The 954-nt window shown below is 41.6% G+C and overlaps 1 pseudogene; it reads left to right on the forward strand.

Annotated features, from left to right (window-relative positions):
* The first annotated feature begins 267 nt into the window (after positions 1-267).
* On the forward strand, positions 268-893 carry LOC128861779 (kelch domain-containing protein 10 homolog; annotated as a pseudogene).
* The last annotated feature ends 61 nt before the right edge of the window (positions 894-954 follow it).

The raw sequence follows: 954 nt of genomic DNA on the forward strand, positions 1-954 counted from the left end.
ACTAAGTTTCCACCGCAGCCGGAGCTTGGGTTCTCTGCCGCTATCGTGTTCTTAGCGCAAACACGAAACAAAACACCTGTCAAATCCCATACAAAATTAAAACACAACTCCATACCTAAACCCACTTTTCAAAGCGTGTTTTGTTGGATTTGCGTCTAATTTAATTATTAAGTGGTGGCAATGTTGCTCATTTTCCTCATTTATTATTGCATTCTTATCGAAACATGGCAACAATGATTGCAATTTGTCAATATGACATTTGATTGACGCACCGGCTATCCATTTGGTGAATCTTGCTCAAACGAATGTTATATATATATCAAACAACAGGTAAAAAACCGAGTGTTGAGCGAATAGAGGCTACTGGTGATGCGCCAATTCCGCAATATGGGCCGGGAATAGTTTTACACGAACATTATTTATATACGGTTGGGGGAACAACTGGCTATGATTACTCTTGTGAAGTGCATCGCTTAAATTTGCGCACACGAGTGTGGGAATGCGTATATATCTGTCGTCCAGATATACGCGAAGGTCCAGAGGGTCGTTATCGTCACGAAGTTGTCTACGATGGGCAATACATATATGTGCTGGGTGGTGGTACATCGAATTTAGTGTATGATTTACAACGCATCCCTGCATTTAATTTAATAACAAACCGATGGGAATATTTCGTCACATTACCCGATCGAACATCACAAACAAATCTAACAATCGAGCGACAAAATTCCGGATATCCAAACCCACGAAAGTGCTTTTCCTGCGTACAGCACACGAAATCGAATGGTGAGGTCGAAGCATTCATTACGGGAGGCTTGCAGGTGCGTAACAGAGAACTGCAGCGGTGTACTGCTACTGCTTGCACACCGCTTCAATACTCTGTTTTTCTGTAACTGAAACGCAAAAATTCCACAAATAAAATTTCAAGACCACTACTCATACTCAAACGGCAAG

Source organism: Anastrepha ludens, chromosome 4 (assembly GCF_028408465.1).
Source record: "Anastrepha ludens isolate Willacy chromosome 4, idAnaLude1.1, whole genome shotgun sequence".
Classification (NCBI taxonomy): Eukaryota; Metazoa; Arthropoda; class Insecta; order Diptera; family Tephritidae; genus Anastrepha; species Anastrepha ludens.